Source organism: Pelodiscus sinensis, chromosome 5 (genome assembly GCF_052426305.1).
Source record: "Pelodiscus sinensis isolate ZL-2025 chromosome 5, ASM5242630v1, whole genome shotgun sequence".
Lineage (NCBI taxonomy): Eukaryota > Metazoa > Chordata > Testudines > Trionychidae > Pelodiscus > Pelodiscus sinensis.
In genome coordinates, this window is record NC_143056.1 from 56786975 (window position 1) to 56810994 (window position 24020).

General features: G+C 41.4%; 1 long non-coding RNA gene across 1 annotated transcript in view; it reads right to left on the reverse strand.

The window, feature by feature from the left end:
• LOC106732673 (uncharacterized) overlaps positions 1-24020 on the reverse strand; it is a 151023-nt gene that overhangs the window by 123447 nt on the left and 3556 nt on the right. The gene's annotated exons all lie outside the window — the stretch shown is intronic.

Consider the following 24020-nt stretch of genomic DNA (forward strand, 5'->3'; position numbering starts at 1 on the left):
GTAGACACTAAAATTTTTAGCAGTTACATGCTTACATTTTTAAATGCATTTTTATATCCCTACTATATATTATAAAAAAAACTTCCTGGAAATGGCGAACTGAGGGAGGAAGGAAGGTAGAAATGTGTTCCATTTACAAATCTAGTGCATTTCAGTTAAAGATAGTCTATGAATGTCCACAGATGATAAAATCATTAGTGCCAGGTTCGATGTAGGTTTGAAATATTATTCAAAAACTGGGGGAAGCAATGGAGAGTTTACTCTGAAGCTCTCTCGGGGCTCCTGCAGAAAAAAGCCATGAAGATCGTCTCATGGCAATACCCGTAGCAGCGGCCTGTGTGGCTGTATCTGCTACATCCATAGCAATCTGCAGTGAAGTACTACATGAAGCATAACCTTCCTGTACTATGGCCTTCAGTAACGGTTTCTTAGTATCTGGGAGATGTTGTAATAACTTCGCTAATTTTGAGTAATTGTCGAAGTTATGGTTTGTGAGATGGGCTGAATAATTTGCGATACATAGCAGTAATGTGTCTGAGGAGTAAATTTTTCTACCGAAAATATCCAATTTTTTATTGTCTTTATCTGAAAGTGTGTTTCTGTACTGCAGTGCTTTAGCTCTGTGTTGCGCCACGTCAACTATGAGTGAATTGGGTTGGGGATGATTGAAGAGAAAATCCAACCCTTTTGCCAGTACGAAGTATTTTCTATTGGCCTTTTTATTTGTTGGCATAACCGATGTTGGGGTCTGCCATATTTCGTCCGCCACTTCCATAATCGCCTCATTAATAGGGAGAGCGATCTTTGCATGCTGTGGTCGTAGATTTTTTAGGAGATGGTGCTTTTTAATCAGGATGTCTCCCAACTGTATCTCTTGCATGTTTGCTACTCTCTTGAACAGGTCCTGGAATTGCTTCAGGTCATCCGGTGGAGAGGTGTTGCCTGCAATCACCGTCTCGTCTGGTAAGGAGCGGTCAGTTGGGGAAGTTTCCAGCTGAGGGTCTTCTGGTTCAGACAGCGGCCCTTCCTCTGGTTCTGATTGGTAATGTTGGACGGCTGGACTCTTCGATGGAGGAGGTGAGTGCAACCGATGTGGTTGTTAAGGTAAGTATTGAACACTGGGTGATCGACAGGCGCAGGAAGATCCCCTATAAGACAGTGAAATGCATTCATGGTGGGAGCGATCATCGTAGGATCTATGATAGTGCCCATAGTATCTTTCTGAGCATGTAGGGGAGGAGTGTCACAAAGACAGAGCGCTACCGTGACGTATATAGTAAACACGATGTGGTGATTGTTTCGGTGATCAGTGACTTGGTGACCACCTGGGCGAGTGAGAACGCAACGGGGACAGTCATGGTTCTACATATATAGTGTCCCCATAGTTGCGTCGCCTGTATGCCACATGGACAGGAGAGACACTATACCCTCGATACCACCAGTGCCTTGGAAGTGAGGGGGATGTTCCCAGAGAAAAAGCTGGTGAAGGAGACAGCTCTTTTGTATTTGTCTTTGCCTGGGCTTTCCTAGGTGCTGAACTGGAGAGGTCAGTGCCAACTGAGGGCGGCTCGGTGCCCAGAAGGTCAGCTCTGGCAGTGGTGTTGCCCGTGCCAATGCTGTGCATGGTGCCAACGTTGCAGCTGGTGCCGAGGCTGGTGTTTCAGCACTGTTGGTGCCACAGGGTTCGGCACCGCTGAAGCCAGTGCTGCTTGGCTGGTCAGTTGCGGTGCCAGCACAGATCGCGCTCTTGGCACCGGTGGAGGCGACTTCTTTGCCCTAGGGTCAGCTGAGTGTTGGGACCCTGAGGTGGTCATCCCAGAGGTTCCTGGCCTCTCTGTATAGCCTGCTCTGCTAGTAGAAGCAGGCAGGAGGGATTGCGTTGGAGACTCATAGACACATAAGCGACGAAGAGTCCTGTGGCACCTTATAGACTAACTGAAGTGTAGGAGCATAAGCTTTCGTGGGCAAAGACCCACTTCATAGACACATAGACTTTAAGGTCAGAAGGGACCATAATGATCATCTAGTCTGACCCCCTGCACAGTGCAGGCCACAGAATCTCACCAATCCCTCCTAGAATAATCCTCTCACCTATATCTCAGATATTGAAGCCTTCAAATACTTTGAAGACCCCAAGATGCAGACAATCCTCCAGCTGTGATCTGTACCCCATGCTACAGAGGAAGGCGAAAAACCTCCAGGGCCTCTGCCAATCTACCCTGGAGGAAAATTCCTTCCCGACCCCAAATATGGTGATCAGCTAAACCCTGAGCATGTGGGCAAGACTCATCAGCCAGACACCCAGAAAGTTCTCTATAGTAACTCCTATCATCCCTCATTGACATATTTCCCACTGATAATGAATGGTCAATTAGTTACCAAGATCATGTTATCTCATCAAACCATCCCCTTCATTAACCCATCTAGTTTAATCTTGAAACCAGATAGATCTTTTGCCCCCACTACTTCCCTTGGAAGGCCGTTCCAGAACCTCACTCCCCTAATGATTAGAAACCTTCATCTAATCTCAAGTCTAAACTTCCTACTAGCCAGTTTATATCCATTTGTTCTTGTGTCCACATTGGTATTAAGCTTAAATAATTCCTCTCCCTCCTGGTATTTATCCCTCTAATATATTTAAAGAGTGCAATCATGTCCCCCCTCAGCCTTCTTTTGGTTAAGGTAAACAAGCCAAGCTCCTTGAGTCTCCTTTCATAAGACAGGTTTTCCATTCCTCGGATCATCCTAGTGGGCCTTCTTTGTACCTGTTCCAGTTTGAATTCATCCTTCTTAAACATGGGAGACCAGAACTGCACACAGTATTCCAAATGGGGTCTCACCAATGCCTTGTATAATGGCACTAACACCTCCTTATCCCTACTGGAAATACCTCGCCTAATACATCCCAAGACCGTATTAGCCTTTTTCATGGCCATGTCACAATGGAGGCTCATAGTCATTCTATAATCAACCAGGACTCCGAGGTCCTTCTCCTCCTCCGTTACTTCCAACTGACGTGTCCCCAGCTTATAACTAAAATTCTTGTTATTAATCCCTAAATGCATAACCTTATACTTCTCACTATTAAATTTCATCCTATTGCTATCACTCCAATTTACAAGATCATCCAGATCTTCCTGTATGATATCCCGATCCTTTTCTGAATTGGCAATAGCTCCCAACTTTGTGTCATCCGCAAATTTTATCAGGATACTTCCACTTTTGGTGCCAAGGTCAGCAATAAAAAGATTAAATAAAATTGGCCCCAAAATTGATCCCTGAGGAACTCCGCTAGTAACCTTCCTCCAACCTGACAGTTCACCTTTCAATATGACCTGCTGTAGTCTCCCCTTTAACCAGTTGCTTATCTACCTCTCAACTTTCATATTAATCCCCATCTTTTCCAATTTAATCAATAATTCCCCATGTGGTACTGTATCAAATGCCTTACTAAAGTCGAGGTAGATTAGATCCACTGCATTTCCTTTATCTAAAAAATCTGTTACTTTCTCAAAAAAGGAGATCAGGTTGGTTTGGCACAATCTACCTTTTGTAAAACCATGTTGTAATTTGTCCCAATTGCCATTAGCCTCAATGTCTCTAACTACTTTTTCCTTCAAAATTTTTTCCAAGATCTTACATACTACAGATGTCAAACTAACAGGCCTATTGTTACCAGGGTCGCTTTTTTCCCCTTTCTTAAAAATTGTTTGGGGTTTGTTTTTGCTGTGGAGGGGGTGTTTTGGTCTGTTCTCTCGAAGAGAAGAGAAGAGAAGAGAAGAGAAGAGAAGAGAAGAGAAGAGAAGAGAAGAGAAGAGAAGAGAAGAGAAGAGAAGAGAAGAGAAGAGAAGAGAAGAGAAGAGAAGAGAAGAGAGCTCTGTCCACGACCGGGGGTGGTTGAGAGGAATTGAGCAGGGCCTGACCGTGCATGAATGGCACTACAGAGAAGTTCTCTGATTCGCAGTGCTGGGACGGGACCCAACACCAGGAGTGGAGCACCCATGGGGACCACTCGAAGAAGACTATTGATTGCTTTGCCTATTCCTGAAAAGTGAAGATGCGCACAAAACATTGTCCCATCAGCTTGAACTCTGTGGGAAAGGATTAACAATTTCTGTCAAGAAAAACTGTTATCAGTATATTTCATGGAATTTGGGGAGGGCAAAATTTCTAAGCATAAGAAAAAGATCCCCAAACAATGTTCCCTCTAATCTTTTCCATCCATGCACACATATTTTCTTTAAAAAAAAAGTGCATAGCTTACAGGGAATACTCTCTCAGGTGTCTGGGTTGAGTTAGCTCTAATGACATATAGAGCTTGCATATTATAGTAGTTACTCTTACCTTTGGGAACCTAAGAGTGTATCTCATTTGAGTGTGTATATTTTTACCTGCTTTAATCTTGCATATAACTCTAATTTCTTTTTTCTATTTAGTAAATATTTAGTTAGTATTACAGAATTGGCTACAGGTGTTTTTGGTTTGAGATCTGAAGTACAATTGACCTGGGGTATATGACTGGTCCCTTGAGCCTAGAAGTATTCTGAATATTGTTGTGATTTTTGTGGTAAGGGACCATCTACTACAAAAGCAGACATGCCTGGGTGGCAAGGTAGACTGGAGTGTCCAGGGGACTGTCTGTAACTCCATGTTAAGGTTATTACAATACTTTAGAATTTCACTCTTGTTACTTGGCTGGTGAAATCTAAGTATAGAACATACAAACTGTTACGAGTTTGTGCCCTGTTCCTATGATAGTCTGTCCTGAGATTGGCACTCATAATTATGAGCTCCTACAGGCAGCTTGACAAGTTTGATCTTGTAGGTTTTCTGTAGCTGTAGGTTTTACAGCCACTCTGATCTGGTCCTATATGCCTGGTTTTTGGAAGACAGGAGTTCCAGCAGCATGTTATGGAACTTTGAAAGTCTGCCTTAGTAGCTAGAGCCATGTAGCTTGGCACAAGATGAACGCTAGAACTAGAAGAAAACCAGTCATTTGCATACCAGATTAGAACTGTCCCAATCTATATAGCCATGGTACACAAACAAAACTTCTATGCTGGCATAGCTGGTGTTTTGCATTGCAGGGTACATAACCACTGTTTCTATTTAACTTTTTAAATAAAACATATTTGTGTACTGCTCCCAACAAGCTTAGGTACTAACAATAGTACATATATCACAGTTTGGGAACATCTGGTTTAGAACATGAAGGCAGAATATAGCCACAATAAATGTACAGTACTTTTAAAACTAACATTACTTATACAGAATTAGATCAAGTTATTTTACTGCTTTGAGCAATCTTATTGCCCACCTATGTGAGGCAAAAAGTATACTAAAACAATAAAACGTGACAAAAGCCTACATTTTTCACTTACTCTTGAGAGCTACTTAACCTTTTGTTTTACTTTTTCTAGGCAAAATCAATGGTAAGAATAACCAAGTGATGATATATATATCATAACTGTACTAAAGGTCAAAGGCACTTAAACATAGTGGATTCCCCTTATAAATATTTGATTAATAGGAGTATATTTTTATCATATTTAACCTCCAAGTTTGGTGCTTTGGTAGGCAGCACATTATTTTACAACGAATGTGTAAAAAAACAGACCCATGTACCTGTACTGACACTTAAGTTCAATTTGTCCAAATATGTGCTTGAATACTGATGTCAAATACAAACCATAGTAATAACTCTTCTTTTGAGTATACATTTCAGTATACAAGAAACAATGAATAAAATCAATGTGATTTGTACATAATACATCAATGTTTTACTAGGTGCTTGATCTGGACCTCATTTACACAACTTCAACTACAGACATTTCTAATTTACATTGGGATAAGTAAGAGCTGATTCAGACCCATATACCTTATTAGTAACACAGTGGCAGTTCATTTTGAGACAGACAGGACAGAAACTAGTTTTCTTACAATTGTTTCAGGACAGTTATTTATGCCGATGCACCCTACACCTGCCACTTCTAATATTCTATATTTTGCTGCTCTTGGTTCCATTATATCAGTGGTCCCCAATGCGGTGCTCATGGGAGCCATGACACCTGCCGGGGCATTTATGTGCGCCCGCCTACTGACCGGGGCCGGCCCGAGCCATTCTTGCATCCCGGGCCCCGGCCCCTGCACGGCCCCCGCCCTGGGCATGTGGTGCATGCGTGGCCCCCATCCCCAGGTGCGCGGCAGCCCCAAAAGGTTGGGGACAACTGCACTATATCTTGGCTTGAAAAATGATCAAAGGAACACTCTGAAACTTTCCTTGCTAACAGGAAAAAAGTCATTGTCAGTCCACAAAGACGATTTTTCCATGTAAGTAAAATGAAAATTGACTTGATGTGGAACATAAGTCATTAATGACTAGCACCTTAGGGAATTACATACTTTTATAAACCTTCATTTATTTAGTGCCTCCAAAAATCCACTTATACTGTTTGGTTTTATTTTGGTTGCTGGATTGAAAAAAAGTATATCAGAACAACTAGCCATATGATTCTGGTGAGACTATCAATGTAATAAACATTTCTCTCTCCTCTTTTTAATGTAGATTTTAAAGAGCGAATAAAAATATCTAGTATTTTTTCAGGCTGTTGGATTAGGCTGATTTTTTCTTCAATCAGTCTGGCTTGAGTTAGATATAAAAACAGGTCCCAGAGGAGGTTGACAAATGGATTAAAGTGGAACATAAATTCCTTATGTCACCCAGTCCTTTAAACCCTGATGTCAGTAACATGCCTAATCATTCCATTATTATAAATGTCAAATATACTTTACATATGTTGAAAAAGACTGTAAAAGTGGGTATGAAAAGAAAATGAATATCCAAAGGAAACTGCTTGTGCTGTTATCCACATAATCTAAGAAAATGTAAAATGAGAAGATTTTGCATCATATAATACATATATGTTAATATTTAATTTCATTTTTTCATTTATTTATGTTCTGAATAACAAAGGATCAATCTCCTACTCTCTCAATGACTTTCTAGTCATTTGGTTATGTCTCCCCACATTACAGCATATAGTTTGCTTTCACTTACTACTGCCACCCTTCTATCCTAGAATAATGAATAGCCTTTAACTAGCCAATGTTAATATGATTTTTGAGCAATCTTACTAAAGAATTCAACTTTTCAGGTATGAAAAATCTGGGTCTATGATGACAAGATGGAGATTTTTATTCAAATGTATAATTCATGAATGCATTTTGAAAGAAAATCTTATCACTATAAAAAAAAGTGAAATCATAGCCTCATTTAAAGTCATTGGGAATTTTGCCACTGACTTCATTGAAACCAGAATTTCACCACTGCATGGGACTATAGGAAAAAAGTCTGGAAATACATATGTGATCCAGCGTGTGTCGGAAAAAAATTACCTTTTTTAAAAATTAGTCCATTAATTTGGAGTCACTAATCTGCCTAGTTTTCAGATGTGTTGATCACCTGAACTCTTAAGTCAAATGACACAGCCAGTGACCTACAGGTATGACATCAAGCATTAGCTGTTTTTAGTAGGTGTTAAAAAACTGAGGCACCCAAAATGAGTTGGCACATCCAGGAGGTTATGCGTGTAATGTTAAGAACATGGATTGAAATCAATACATCAGTAGTGAAGAATTGGGCTATAATCTTAATTAAAACTTAAAAGCACAGTATTATTTTTGCCCATTTAAGTGATTTTGCTGAAAAGCAAAACAACAACAAATACTGGATTTAAACAAAGATTACAAAGGATTTATATTTCCACTTTAAATATTTCTTTGTTGCCAGAAAACAGAAATAGAGACCTCTCTTAGCCACCCTGAGATAAGTCTTCACCAAATTATGTCTTCACCAAATTATGAAAACCAATTTGGGCAACTGAGTAGATCCTTGCTAATTCACGGTAATGACTAGAAAGAGACACCAAATTTATTACTTATTACTTCACTCTGTAACCCACTAACCCTCGCTTTTTGTCCCATAACTGCAGAGCTATTAATGGGCCACTACATGTGTCTCTACCTTGAATGGTCCCTTACATTATGTGCTAACTACTTAATCTAAGAAATCTGTTCCATTTTTTATTTAGTCATTGTCTAGCTGTGATGCTAAGAAAACATTTGCCAAACCTGAAGAAGAGCTATGTGTGGCTCAAAAGCTTGTCTCTCACACCAAAAGAAACTGGTCCAATAAAATATATTTCCTCATCCATCTCATCTCTCTAAAAAAATTGATTGCAAGTTACAGAATTTTGCAAATTAGGAAAAAACTAAACAAATAAAAATCATGATGCAAAATTTCCCAAACTGTAATGTGGTTTTAATGAAAGTGTAGCTTTGTTTTAATCACTTACAATTACATATAAAAACTACTTTAAAATAATGTCAAGCACTTAAAAGTTAGGCTGTGCCAGCATTTACTTTGACTCCATAGCCTTGATTCAGCATTCTGGCACTTATGCATTATGATATGGTCCTTAATTAATATTTTTTTCACAGAATTCCAGCCTCATTCAATTCACAGGACAATGTCCATCTTATGGTAATCATTAAATATTTCCTTATTATCCTCATCATTTATACTGTGACCCTACACATTATTTACTGCACATCATTCAAACACTACATTGAATGCAAAATTACTAATTTTCCTAATGACCTTTTTTTTTTTTTTTTTTTAATGAAAAGAGTACAGGCAGTCCCTGACTTACGCGGATCCGACTTACGAACGGGGCTTTCTCGCCCCGGAGGTCGAGGTGGCGGATTGCTACCTGCGAGCTCCGGGACGAGAAAGCCCCGTTCGTAAGCTGCTCCGGTGCCCCTGGTCTGCTGGAGACCGTCTCCACCAGACCAGGGGTACCGGGCGGGTTCCCCCGGGCAAAGCCTCAGAAGCGTGGGAACCCGCCGCTGCTGCGGCTTCAGTCCCGGTGCCTGTGGTCTGCTGGGGATCGTCCCCAGCAGACCACAGGCACCCAGACTGAAGCCGCAGCAGCGGCGGGGTCCCACGCCTCTGAGACTTTGCCAGAGCAAAGCCTCAGAGGCGCGGCACCCCGCTGCCGCTGCGGCTCTGCTCCCCGTGTCCCTGGTCTGCTGGGGTGGGGGGCGCAGCTAGTGTGCCCCCCCCCCAGCAGACCAGGCTTTTGTTTTGGATCCTGGGGCAGAGCAGCTGGGGCGCTGCCGATTGGTCCTGCAGCACCGCTCTGGGCACTACTGGACCAACCTGGCAGCACCCCAGCTGCTCTGCCCCAGGTCCTGATTCAGCCGCTGCTGGTCAGTTTCAGCAGTGGCTGAATCAGGACGCCTGGGGCAGAGCAGCTGGGGTGCTGCTGGGTTGGTCCAGTAGTGCGGAGGAGCGGTGCTACTGGAGCAACCCAGCAGCACCCCAGCTGCTCTGCCCCAGGCGTCCCCAAGTCAGCCGCTGCTGAAACTGACCAGCGCTGACTACAGGAAGCCCGAGGCAGAGTTGCTCTGCCACAGGCTTCCTGGAATCAGCCGCTGATCAGTTTCAGCAGCAGCTGACTTGGGGATGCTTGGGGTTCTTAAGTTGAATCTGTATGTAAGTCAGAACTGGCGGTCAGTTTCAGCAGCGTCTGAATCTGGACGCCAGTTCCGACTTACATACAGATTCAACTTAAGAACAAACCTACAGTCCCTATCTTGTACGTAACCCGGGGACTGCCTGTACCATGTATGGTATCTACAGAATGCACGTAACTTGCCAACACTCATATTACTGCAATTGCAAAATGTATGTCTGGGTAATATTTAAGGAATAATGTTTTTATATTGAAAATATGTCTTATGGACTTATGGCATAATCTACTTTAGGAACTTACATCAGTATAGCTTTGTCTCTCACAGATCACTCCTCAACCCAAGAGACATAGCTACACCAATCTGACCCCTCACAGCAATAGGTTGATGAAAGAATTGTTCTGTCAAACCAACGCACACCTCTCAGGGAAGTGGATCACTTATGCCAAGAGGTGTAGCTCCCATCTGTGTTGGTGCTGTATATATTGAAGTGCTATAAAGTTAAAGCTGCAAGAATTTTAAGTTCAGACTCATAGTCACTAAAGGATATTGTGTATAGTGATGACCAGGGCTCGCTGGGCTAAAATCTACTCACCATGGGTGAGTAGATTGCCTTAATTGTCGAGCCCTTGTGATGACCCATTCAGACAGGAGGAAACTGGTCCTGTTTGGCCAGTGATTCAGATAATTTGGGGGCATAGGATCTGAGATTTCTGTGAGTAATCAGTGTTAGGGGCTGGATATCACAGGAGAATGATTCAAAGGTCTTCGGGATGGGGATGCACATATTGTTAATGTGCAAGATGAAGTCCTGGTTAAGGTATGGCAGCTTACCTAGCTCTGTAAGAACCTACACTAAAATATAGCCTGCGCCAATGTAACATGTCTACTACATTGACTTAATAATTACGGATGTTAAAATGTGGTTAACTGACTAGTCGAGCAGTCAATGGAATTTCAAAGCTCTTGTACATTTCAAAGGAGGAATGCGGAACTCTGCATATAACTCGGGTCCCACTGACTCCGGGCTGCATGTGGGTGCCCGCTTTGAAATGTACAAGAGTCCCCAGCAGGAGCTCTTGTGCATTTCAAAGCCATGGAGCCTGGGGTCAGCAAGGGACTCCCCAGCTGACCCCAGTTCCGCGTGGCATTTCAGCAGAACCCGGGATCAGCTAGGGACTGGTGTGTAGGCAGAAGCGGCGATCAAAGCAGCAGACACCGCACAGCTGATCTGTGGTTCAGCTGAGCGGCACTTCCCCTTTGAAATGCCAAGGCTCCATGGATCTTCAGGCATTTTAAAGGGGCAGCGTTGCTGCACAGCAAGCTGCGGATCAGCTGTGTGGCAGCAGCGGCTGCCCCTTTGAAATACTGCCTTGGGGTTTCAAAGCGGCAGTGCCTCACAGCTGATCCCCGGCTCAGCTGTGAGCCACTGCAGCTTTGAAGTAGCCCTTTGCCCTGCTCCCCTTTGATGCCTCTATCTCATAGAGGCAGTGGGGTGGGGGGGGGGGAAGGGGAGAGAGAGAATTGACTAGTCAACAGACTATCTGATAAGCAAATGCTTATCGGATAGTCGACTAGTCTTTAACATCCCTATTAATAACGTCACCTCCACAAGAGGCACAGCATATAGGTCAATGTAATTCGATTGATGTGTAGACACTGCATTGTTTACATCAAGTTTGTCTTTCAGAAGCTGTCCCACAATGCCCCACAATGGCAGCTATATTGATGCATTTGTAGTTGGTGAGAACGCATACCGCTGACGCAAGGTATATACTGTGGATATGCAACCATAATTTAATTACCACAATGGTGGCTATATATCAATCTAACTTCGATTAACTTAATTTTGCAGTGTAGACTTGGCTAATGACAGGGTTGGCATCGCCAACAGGCAAGTGCTTAAGTAACAAGCACTTGGTGGTAGTGTTAGAGAGCTGACAGTCAGGCACAGTCAAAGGTCATCTTCCTTTCCAAGTGCAAACTAATGGTTCTTATCAGCCTCTTGTAACTGTTTAGTCTTTAAGATGCTACTAGGCTCTTTGTTGTTTTTCAAGTCTTTCCTGCTACAGATTAACTTGGCTATCTGAGTTAAACTTCAGAAAGTGAGGTTTAGGTTGGACATTAGGAAAAACTTACTGTCAGCATGGTTAAACACTGGAATAAGTTGCCAAGGGAAGTCGTGAATCTCCATCTCTGGAGATATTTAAGAGCAGGTTAAGTAAACATCTATCAGGGATGGTCTAGATGGTACCGGATCCTGCCATGAGAGCATTGGACTGGACTCAATGACCTCTCAGGTCCCTTCCAGTTCTAGTGTTCTATGATTCCTCTGAAGCTTATGTACTCACTGTCTCTTTTTCCTTCTCTGCCTCTTCCCCCCTACCCTTCCTTTATTTATTCTTGGATCTGGACTTCCAACACTCCAGTCATTTGCAGAAGTGGGTAGGGCCCACAAAAGCTCATGATATCATCTACATGTTTTGTTAGTCTTTAAGGTGCTAGTAGACAATTTGTTGTTTTTAAGTTTTTCCTCTTATAGACTAACGCGGCTACCCCTCTAAAACAGTCAAGACTGTCATGATAGAGGGAAAGGGGAGTAACAGGCAGCTCACAGTTCTGCATGTACTGAGAAGCATCACACCTGACTTACCTGACTACATGAGTGTTCCATAAACAATAATAGATGCTAGCAAGAAATATTAAGGCCAAAACTGTTGGAAGTGTTCACTAATATTGAGGTGGCAACATGAGCGTCCTAGGATTTGAATTTTTCACTTTCGGTGTTCAAACCACAGTGCCCATCAACTTCAACTGCACTGTGAATGCTCATCATTTCTGTAAATTAAATCCCCAGGTGTCTCAAAGTGGGGTTTCAGAAAGTGAGAAAAACAAAGTGGCCACCTGTGAAAATTTTGATTCAAGTGTCTTGCCTTGCACGACACAAGCACGCAGCAGCAGAGGCAGACATAAAATCAAGTTCTTCAGAGCTGCATTAAACTGCCTGAAATATGAGATCATCCTTTTTCTCCCTGCAGTTTCCTGACATCTGCCTTATCCTCACTTACCTGGAGATCAATGTTGTAGAGACTGATTTCTCGTCGGTTGATTTAGAGCAGGGGTGGGCAAATACTGGTCTGTGAGCAAGATCTGATCTGCCAGGGTTATCCATATTTACCTGCGCCTCTGCAGGAACAGAGGATCATAGCTCCGGTTGGCCATGGTTTGCTGTTTCTGGCCAAATGGAACTGCAATTGCCCGAACCTGCAGAGGTGCAGGTAAATACAGCAGCAGTGGCCCATCAGCGGCTAACACTGATGAACTGCTGCTGTTTTCTTGCCCACTCCTGATTAGAGTATCTAATAAGGACATGCTAAATTGATCATTGATTGCACTTCCATAGACTCTGGTACTCAACCGGGTTTCGAGGAATAAGAGAAGTTGATGGAAGATTTTCTTCTGTTGATCAGGGATATGAATGACTAGTCGACTATCTGATAAGCAAATCTATCAGAAAAAGGCAGCAAGGGGGGAGAACAGGAGTGGGTGCTTCAAAGTGGCAGCGCCGCATGGAGTCCAGGTCCAGACTCCATGCGGGCTGCACGTGGTTTTTCAAAGCAGCCGCAGTGTGTGGAGCCCGGGTTCTGCCACTTTGAAATGACGCATGCAGCCTGGGGCCAGCTGAGGACTCCCACACTGACCCTCGGCTCTATGCAGTGCTGCCACTTTGAAACACTGTGGGGAGCACGGGGTCAGCAGCGCTTTTGTCTTTGAAGTACAGCAACAGCCCTGGGGTTCTTGCTACACTTCAAAGGGGACCCTTATCGACTAATTGAATAGTTGATGCAAATTGCATTGACTATTCAATTAGCCAATTAATCTAAATTTAACATCCCTACTATTGACCCTCTGCAGCGGGGATGCTGTGTTAAGAAGATCTAAGTTCTTCACATAGCTAGAGTTGCAAACCTTAGTTCAACTTTATCCCCTAGCATAGACCTGGCCTCATTCACTATAAACCTTCTAACTCCTGCAACAAACATGGAAGAATCCTTCAGACAATAGCCTCATTAATTACACAATCCCAATGTATTCCCTATGCATAGATCCTCTAGAAATAAAATGTGTGTGACCATGAAAGTAAAGAGTTTATCATAAATGCATACTCACAAACGGCCTAATTAACATTGTGCAGACAACCCTTCTGACATTTTCTAACATTTTTGTTACTTGATTTTGTAACGCTAAAGATACTTTTAATATATACATTTTGCACATACAATGCAAAAATAATCCCATCACAAGGAACCAAACTTATCCTACGTAACTGTTGTCATCATAGTTGAAACCTGTATGTCACAGACCTGTACCACCTGAGCAAAATCAGAGAGGGACAAACTATCCAGCCCATGGTACCCTTCTATCTGACCCCGAGTTCCCACTCCAGGAGATTAGCCTCCAGACACTCCTCTTCTGTGCCCCATTCCACACAACTTCAGCTCATCATGCTGCTAGGGCTGATGCTCCAAACAGTGTGGCTATGAGCTCCTACTGGGCAACGCTGCTGTAGCACCCACAGATCTGGTGATCCAGGTGACAGAGCTGCAAGCTCAGGCCAGTTTGCATGGCTCTAGTGGTGCTTAGGGCAGCAGAGTAAGGGGGCAAGGAACTAGGGATGTTAGATGGGGGGAGGGGTCCACAGGAGTGATCAGGAGATGGGGAGCAAGGGGATTAGATGGGGCAGAGCAGTCGGAAGAGATAGTGGGGGTATAGTTGGATGGGGACAGGAGATCCTGGAGTGGTAGTCAGGGGATGGGAAGCAGAGGAGTTGGATAGGGATGGGCTCCTGGGGGCATTCAGGAGATGGGGATCAGGGAGGTTGCATGGAGCAGGAATTCTAGATAATGGTCAGGGATGGAGATCAGGGGAGGCTGGATGAGGTGGGGGCCCACGAAAGAAGTCAGGGGATATGGGCCGGGGGCCTGGATAAGAGTCTGGGATCTGGGGGCCGAGCAGGGGGCAAGGGATTGCACACAAGGGGTGGAGGCTGGGCCACCCCTGACTGTTTGGGGAGGCACAGCTTCCCCTAGCCTTTCCTATCCAGCCTTCCATACAATTTTGGAACCCCAATGAGGAGGGATGAATAAGACTAGGACTTTTCTTAGAAAAGAGAAGACTAAGAGGGAATATGACAAAGGTCTATAAAATTATGCCTGGTGTGGAGAAAGTAAATAATGAAAAGTTATGTACTTGTTTCCATAACACAAGAACTAGTGGTCAACCAATTAAATTAATAGGTAGCAGGTTTAAAACAAACAAAAGTTAAGTGTATTTTTTCCACACAACAGTCAACCTGTGGAATCCTTGCCAGAGGATGTTGTGAAGATCAGGTTTTAACAGGGTTAAAAAAATACCTAGATAAATTCATGGAGGACAGGTCCATCAATGACTACTGGCCAGGAATGGGCAGGAATGGTGTCCCTAGCTTCTGCTTGTCAGAAGCTGGGGATGGGCAATAAGGATGTTAATGGATTATGTTTACCAGGTAATGATTAACTGGTATCCAGGAGCAGCTCAAGTAACAGTTAACTGGTACCCAAGAGCAGCCCCTCATTCGTAGCAGTTGGAATGCTGCTTCAGCTCTGCCAGGCTGCCACAGAGCTGCAATCTCCCAGCCTGCACGAGCCCAAAAGCAGCAGCCATGCGCAGTACTGGAAGCTGACAGACACTCACATCTTTCCACTTCTCACATCTTTCCACTTCTCCTCATTCAAATCAGGCTACTTCCTCATTTTCCATTGTGCCTAGAATGAGTATTGCCTGTACAGGAGAAACATTTACCTGTTTTCAGTTCTGGTCCTAAAGTGTCCCGCTGGAGCAGGAATCAGCAATTGCATGAAAAATTTTACTTAGCACCAGTCTAGAGAATGCTCAATGATCCCTAGGCAGGTAGATGGGACATGTTCAGTGTGCTTGGCACAAAGCATTATGGAAGGAAATAATGCTGATTACAGACAGGATGTTCAGAGAATTTTGTTGCCAACCTCTAACCAACTTCTACTGAGCAAATACAAATGAAGATTTTCAGTAATGATTTGCAACAAAACACTGCAACACTGACCCCCAAGGTACCATCATGCCTAAGTCCATACTTGAAAGCATATATGTACTAGAACTTCTCAACAAAGAAGGCTGTAACATTTTTTTAATATGGACAAAAAACAACATCTTCAACCCTTGTACTCAGAAATAGCAAAACCATTTAATTTACATTTTCCAGAAAATTGAGCATGAAGCAGACACTCAGAATGGAAAATTCCAGCTGGAACAGTTTACATTTGGCAAATATATAATGATCTATCGAGGTTTTCTAATAGAAAATGTTAGGCAAGAAAGTAAAGCTGCCATCAGTAATCATAACAGAAATAATGGCTTTGAAAATATTTACATGCTAATCTCTATCCAATACCTAGTTGTCAAATACACACATTCTATAATAACAAATTCTACACATTTGTCACAGGCTAGTAGCCTTGCTGTAGTCAGACAAAATGGCTGCAACAGGAGAAGAGGAAGGAAAGGCACAAAAATGCCCTACAACTCCTAAGAGTATAAGAATAACAATGAGGAGTCGTGTAGCACCTCAAAGAGCCAGGCATATCCTTCTTTAGGTAATCTCATTTGAGCAAGACACCAACAACCCCCACGGCCATTAGAGAAGCAAGGAAAGCCTTGATCTGTTCCAGCTCCAAGTAGCTATCGTTATGGGAGCTCTACTCCAGTTGAGGATGCCCTATACACACTACATAGGGGAAATCCTCCAGGTACCAAATCCAATAGATTTAGAACTGCTTTGCACAGGTGAAGCAGTCATAGTTCAGTACATGCCCCATAACTCTCTCTTAAGTACAGTGGTGGGAAGAATTGTGATCAGTCATACCTTACCAAATATATTTTAAATAATTATTTTTTTTCAGAATCCTTATACTGTTCTTATATTTGTTACGTAAAAAACAGGTACACACATATGTAATAAGAGTCTGATCCAAAGCTTACTGAAGTTACTTGGAGACTGTCCTCTGATTTAAATGGGCATAATGTTTTAAATATGTTGCATAAATACATACTTAATGTTAAATAATTTATTCTGAAACAAAAAAATAGATATTTAAGGGATGTAGATATAATGGATATGTTAATTTGCATCAACAATTTCTGCAAAGTATGAATATCTTGATAATTTAGAAAGAAAAAAAAACAAAGAATGCTTCTCTGAGCTGACATTCTACTACACATAATTGTTTCATCCTTGGCAAGTTCTTCTTATTGTTGTGATATTGAGCAATCATCAGAATACTTTTAAGAAAAAAAATAATAGAAATGTACAGTGAACTATCAGTGTGAGAATTGGCAAAACAGTCAATACATAATAGTGATGTATGGCTCAGTTAAGATTTTCTTTTTAACTTATTTTATCTCCCATCCCACTTAAAAAAAAACACAAATTGAACATACTGTGTTTTTTGTTCCACAATATAATTACTTTCAGTAAGATTACTAGAACATATGGATGTAAATTAAATGATAAATTGAGGGTACTTCTTGTTTATGAGGTAATAACTATATCCTGTGGAGGTGTTTATTAATCCAGTTAGAGATATAGTTACTACTAAGTTAACTGGAAGCATGCTCTAGTTTTTCTATGGTACTGGAGTGTCTAATTAGAATGAACACATTTCAGATAAGCACCAGAAATTAAGCCTTGTTTTATTAAACAGAAACAAAAGCTGTAGTTTGAAACAAAATATATGAACAGAATATTGCTAAAAAGGATGAGATGTTTTCTGTGGGCATAAGGTAACACTAGCAGCCACATTATTGTTATAGTTGTAAATGAACTCATATTTTAAGCATAATTTTGTTTCCCACTTTAAAATCTTATAGAGGAAGGAATATCTAACTCAGCTGTCTGTTCTGTGATCTTGGTAGAATTTTTCTACCTAAACTGAAGCCAATTGGACAAAAGGTGGTTGAATGATGATAACCTAAAAAGTCATGTATTCACCAGAATTGGAAAAGATGTCTACCTTTCTAAACCATTTTGTAGCAAAAACTCCAGGAAAAATTGAGACAGAAGAAACTTGGTTACACTAGATATAACAGGAACAAACTTTACTTGGTTAAACTTTAAATTAAAGTTATTTAGATATTAAATAGGGATGTCAGATTGCCATGTCAGCTCCAAGGACTTTAAATTAGGTGGTCAAATGACAGCTGAAATCTTGTATCAGAGGGGTAGCCGTGTTAGTCTGAATCTGCAAAAGCGACAAGGAGTCCTGTGGCACCATATAGACTAACAGATTTATTGGAGCATAAGATTTCGTGGGGAAAGACCACGGAAGTGGATCTTTGCCCACGAAAGCTTATGCTCCAATAAATCTGTTAGTCTGTGTCTACACTGGCACCTTTTCCGTAAAAGGGATGCTAATGAGACACTTCGGAATTGCAAATTCCGCAGGGGATTTAAATATCCCCCGCGGCATTTGCATGAACATGGCTGCTGCTTTTTTCCGGCTCGGGATTTTGCCGGAGAAAAGCGCCAGTCTAGACGGGATCTTGCGGAAAATAAGCCCTTGAAGTAGGAATAAGGGATCTTCCAGAAAAGGGCTTATTTTCTGCAAGATTCCGTCTAGACTGGCGCTTTTCTCCGGCAAAACCCCAAGCCGGAAAAAAGCGGCAGCCATGTTCATGCAAATGCCGAAGGGGATATTTAAATCCCCCGCGGAATTTGCAATTCCAAAGTGTCTCATTAGCATCCCTTTTACGGAAAAGGGTGCCAGTGTAGACACAGCCTTGGTTTATAAGGTGCCACAGGACTCCTCGTCGCAGTTGAAGTCTTGTCAATGATAGGGATGTAAGCGACTAATCAACTACTTGATAAGCATATGCTTATCAGGTAGTTGACTAGTGACTTGACTAATCACTTCCTCCCTGCCTTTGCTGCCTCTATCAGAGAGAGGCAGCAAAGGGAGCGGGGAGGGGAGCAGGAGCCAGTACTAGGAGGAGCCAGCTTAAAAGCAGGTTCCCCCCAGCGCTGTCTCCATGGGGGGACAGGGGAGGTATAGGTGTAGTGAGGTGACCAGGTGTGAGCCGGGAATCAGCTATCCTGGCTCATTCCCAGTCCCAGACACTGCACCTCTATTTTTTAAATGCATTAAGAGCTGCCAGAGAATAAGCTGATTCCTAGCTTGTGCCTGGTCCCCCCACTATGCCTCTGCCATTGAAATGTATTAAGAGCCTGGTGGCTACTAATAAATTTAAAAGGCAGAGCCGCAGCAGAGTTAGTTCCTATGGCTGGGAGCTAACCCTGCTGCAGCTCTGCAGTTTCCCCCTTTATTAACTAAATGAGTATTTGATGGAAATTCCATTGACTACTCGATTAGCTGATAAAATGCAATTTAACATCCTTAGTCAATGAAAAAAAGTTTTTCCCATTCAAAATTAAAATTAATCAGAGAAATAGCTTGGTTACCAAAGAGCATCAATTTGAAAGGCCATACTGTCAGAGAAACAGAAGGTTGAGAGTTCAGATAGCCTGAAGTTGGAGTTGGACAGGCTTTTTTCTTCTTTATCTACCTGCATATGTGAGGTATTATTTTATCATCTACGCAAACAAACAAAACAAAACAAACAAACAAACAAACAAACAAACAAACAAAAGGATGGCAGAATATATGTCAAAAGTATCAGAGTCTATGGACATATCATTAATAACAGCATTTTTATCTTATTCTTCAAGGAATTTGAACTATGAATCATATACATCAGAAAAGGTACAAACTTATGCCTTCAGAATAGTAGACATCTGAAAATCTAATAAACAAAGGACAATGTTTGTATATTTGTCCGCTAATAACTTGTACACTATAAGAACTACCTCAACTAAACTTTGCATGGGATAACCTTTTATCCAGGAGAAGGTTTTAAGGTACTGTGGGAGGGAAGAGATGAGAGACCGACGCCTCTCCCCGGGGCTGCACAGAGCTTGGCAGTGTGGGGAGAAGCGGCTTCCTGGGAGAAGCGGCAGGGACAGTCGCTCACTAAGGCCGGCGGAGGGATAACCTGTCATCCAGGAGAAGGTTTTAAGGGACTATGGGAAGGAAGAGATGAGAGCCCGACGCCTTTCCCCGGGGCTGCATGGAGCTTGGCAATGCGGGGAGAAGTGGCTTCCCGGGGGAAGCTGTGGGGCCAGTCACTCGCTAAGGCCAGCAGAGGACGGGCTCGGGCTCCGGCGACAGGCGCGCGGCTCCCTTCCCCCTCCTTCCCCTCAGGCTCCTCACCTCAGTTATATCAACTGTTAACTTATATTTCAACAATGTATACTGACAAAGCGCAAGGACAGTCACTTAAAGTAGTTGGAATTGATTTAGAGACATCTTGCTTTTCACATGGACAACTCTATGTTGAGTGTTCAAGAGATGGAAGTGAAAAAAATTTGTACATATTTGTTAAGAATAACGAAACAAAAAATATAGTTTACAATAAAGTTTTTGATGATAACATGTAAAATTGGTTGTTTTATACTTTTTTAATATATATTTTAATCTCTATAGAACTCAGTGCAACTTTTCTACCATTCAAAAAACGATAATGGACTACTGTTTTTCTAAATTTTGTTCCTCCACTTTCCCGAGCAATGCCGGGTAACTCCTGCTAGTTAATTTCTAATCTGTCCTGCATGTTCTGTACCAAAGATACCACATATCATTCCAGATCCCATTCAAACCAAAGGGGCATTAAATTCCTTTTATGGAAAGTGATGAACTGCACTTTTAATTAAGGTCTGTGGCCTAGGAATAGAAGTCAGGGCTATATATCATATTCAGTCCTCTGCAGATCTCCCACTGATGACAACGGATGGTTGGTATGGAGATCAAGGATAGGATTAAGGCTTTTATACAGTAACTAAACTTTAAGTTGGTAGAATTATTCTTGCATTTAGCATTACTCAATGATAAAAAATTATGTAGGAGAGGGGAACGATTTCTGGAAGTACTACCTCTGTTTTTGCTCTTGTTTTTTCGGCTATTTGTTTATGTAATTGCCATAATTACTTATGTAAATTGGGTATAAAAGGACACATGTATTTTGCATGCAGAATTGTCCCATCTATGTTTTTAGAATTTCAGACCCTGAGTTCAAGGTTAACATGTCATTTAGATAAATGGAAGGGAGGAGATTTCACATCCCTCACGGCTGTTGCTTCACTTCAAAACTATGCTACATTTGTTGATGTTTGTTAGGTTTTCTTGGTGACCATAAGAGCCAGAAAGTTTGTTTAGTCATTTTGTTTTTAAACCTGGAATTTTATGAGAATCTAATAAATAATAAATTACACAGGCACAATCCGATCTGTAGACTAGCAATCAGATATCCCTGTTCTAATTGTTGCCATTTTTGTAAGATGAAATAATATGTTAAAAATTCAAGAACATTTAATACTGATGTACAGAGATAAACCTACAAGTTATAGAATATAACATTACAGTTTTAAAATTACTTTTAATGGAAATTATATTACCAAAAAAGATAGCAGGAGTTGTTTTTAAAAGCATGATTTATTTGTTTCTAAAGAAGAAACAGTGAAGAAAAACCAGGTAATTTTTATAAAATGTCAATTTCTGGAAGAAGTGGTAATCCTAATCTTTGTCAAGAAAGGGCAAAATAAGCCTTTTTGGGCCAAGGAAAATTACACCCTGGTGGGGCTTAAAATGGATATCTTACTGAAAAGGATTCTCCCCAGCATGTTGTAATATTGAAGTATGAAGATATTACTTTTCAGAGCTAAAGAAAATAAAACTTTTTACATTTAATATGATTATTTCTGTTTTAAGGAAAGATCTTTTATCATTTTTGTATATTTTGTCTCTGAGGAAGGAAGGTATAGTTATAGGGGAAGTATAAGAAACAAAAGGAGACAGAATGCACGTATTAGTCCCATTTTTTCAATGCTACAATTTCTGTTGCTACTAAGAGAATGCAGGAGGGAAAATGACAGCAGGGTGGTATTTAGCTCACTAACAAACATACTCCAGCTGTGAACTTGTGATCAGTCCTTCTATATTCAAATGTTTCCCCCTTATTACTTTTAATAAGTTTCCAGGAACAGTAAGATCAATGAAGTTTTGCACATCACATATTTGTATTTAAAATTTTTATTTTTAATTCTAGAAACCATACTCTGGATTTAATAAAATAAACATATTTAAGGATTATATATAGATATACATACTACATACCTCCTTTGGTTCTACACTCTTAGGCCAGGTCTACTCTAGACCTGGAAGGTCTGTTTAAGGTACACAACTTCAGCTACGTAAAATATGTACCTGGAATCAGCTTAATATAAGCCAAGTTTGATGCTGTTCTCACTGCAGGAGGCTGCTTCCCTTACTCCCAGCAACTGCAAGGAGTACATATCCTTGTTATATGTAGAAACGATTTAGATATTGGCATAGAACAGGCATGTCCAAAGTCCGGCCCGCGGGCCAATTGCGGCCCGTGTTCCGGTTTAATACGGCCCCACAGGTAATTTGGCAATATCTATCTTTTATGGCTCCCAACGAATCCATATGTATTGAGATGAATACATTGTAAAATCTCAGTTAATGTCAGTTGGTCTAAATCAGTTATAAATATATTTGGACACAACATGTATACTTGGTGTTATGTTCCTGTTCATATTTTTTGAACTTAAAAGTTGACAGACAACCTTTATTACCAATAATATGTAATGTACTTTACAATGTTCCTGACACATATTTCAGCTTCTTGGATTTTTTTTTCATCTGGCCTTCAGATATGAAAGGCAGAGTGATTTAACACCTGTTTAGATTTGTCATCCATGTGACGAAATGAAAAGTATGCTGTTTGCAATAAACTTTGCATAAAATAGTTAATTTGCATTTAATTTTAATGGTTCAAAGAATGTCAGGCAAAATGGTCGGCCCTCACGCATGTTCACTTCATCAAATCTGGCCCTCTTTGAAAAACGTTTGGACACCCCTGGCATAGAAAGCACACTTATTAAGTTTGCAGATGATACCAAGTTGGGAGGGGTTGTGACTAAACTGGAGGATAGGGTCATAATTCAAAATGATCTGGACAAATTGGAGAAATGGTCTGAGGTAAACAGGATGAAGTTTAATAAAGTCAAATGTAAAGTGCTCCACGTAGGAAGGAACAATCAGTTTCACACATACAGAATGGGAAGCAACTGTCTAGGAAGGAGTACGACAGAAAGAGATCTAGGGGTTATAGTCTACCACAAGCTGAATATGAGTTAGCAGTGTGATGCTGTTGCAAAAAAAGGAAACATGATTCTGGGATGAATTAACAGGTGTGTTGTGAGCAAGATACGAGAAGTCATTCTTCCGCTCTACTGTGCGCTCATTAGGCCTCAGTTGGAGTATTCTGTCCAGTTCTGGGCACTGCATTTCAAGAAAGATGTGGAGAAATTGGAGAGGGTCCAAAGAAGAGCAACAAGAATGATTAAAGGTCTAGAGAACATGACCTATGAAGGAAGGCTGAAAGAATTGGGTTTGTTTAGTTTAGAAAAAGGAAGACTGAGGGGGCACATGATAGCCGTTTTCAGGTATCTAAAAGGATGTCATAAGGAAGAGGGAGAAAACGTGTTCATCTTGGCCTCTGCGGATAGAACAAGAAGCAATGGGCTTAAACTGCAGCAAGGGAGGTTTAGGTTGGATATTAGGAAAAAGTTCCTAACTGTCAGGGTAGTCAAACACTGGAATAAATTGCCCAGGGAGGTTGTGGAATCTCCATCTCTGGAAATATTTAAGAGTAGGTTAGATAAATGTCTATCAGGGATGGTCTAGACAGTATCTGGTCCTGCCATGGGGGCAGGGGACTGGACTCGATGACCTCTAGAGGTCCCTTCCAGTCCTAGTATTCTATGATTCTATGATATGCCAACTGGAGCTGCCCTGAGGGTTCGATATATGGGTCTGCATCTGACCCACTAAATCAAACACCAGAATGTCAATCTCTGGCGTGGTGAGTGAAGATGTGCCCTTAGAGACACAATAGAGGCATATATACATATACAATATATGTATACACATTTTACGGATGCCTCAGAAGCAAATCCATCATTAAGAATGCATTGAGGTTTGGTCTTAAAACTGGATCAAAATCCCTGCTTCATGTCTTAACTGAAATTAACCTCCAATTTTTTAAAACAATAATTTGTAGTAGAACTATTTAATTTTCTTTATATGGTAATATTTTTGTAGAATAATCTTTGCAGAAAAATTAATAAAAATACTCCCTTTCAGAAATTTTGTTTTCCACTCATTTCTTTTGGGTTTCTTCAGGTAAACAAGCACAGCCTTTAAACTCAAAACTTCAGACACACATGTTGATCTAAGACACAAGCCACCTTTAAAATTAGTATTTCTATCAAATGT